General features: G+C 48.0%; 1 protein-coding gene across 1 annotated transcript in view; it reads left to right on the forward strand.

The window, feature by feature from the left end:
• LOC105825012 (liver carboxylesterase 1-like) overlaps positions 1-331 on the forward strand; it is a 124026-nt gene that overhangs the window by 14484 nt on the left and 109211 nt on the right. The window lies entirely within an intron of this gene.

The following is a 331-nucleotide window of genomic DNA, read 5'->3' on the forward strand; positions in this document are numbered from 1 at the left end:
TGTGTTGGTGTGGTTGGTTGGTAGGTTGACTGTTGTTCATTCCCGTTGATTTATAAATCCTTAACCATTTTTTTTAATAGTTTATGGGCTATCCGGTTTCTGAAGGCCAACTGGACCAGAAGACGGCCACGTCTCTCTTGTGGAAGTCCTACCCCACTGTCGTAAGAGTCTAGGAATCATGGGAATCTGCTGAGACCAAAGAGGGGCAGGGACTTGTCCCGAATCACAATCAATTCAATTACAGAATGGAGACTGGGGCTTGAGGGTTCTGCCCTCATTTTTCTACCTTCCTCATTTCACCACCCGGAGGTTGGGGGAGTTGCCCAGGGCT

This window comes from Propithecus coquereli, unplaced genomic scaffold (genome assembly GCF_000956105.1).
Source record: "Propithecus coquereli isolate 6110/MARCELLA unplaced genomic scaffold, Pcoq_1.0 Scaffold770, whole genome shotgun sequence".
NCBI lineage: Eukaryota > Metazoa > Chordata > Mammalia > Primates > Indriidae > Propithecus > Propithecus coquereli.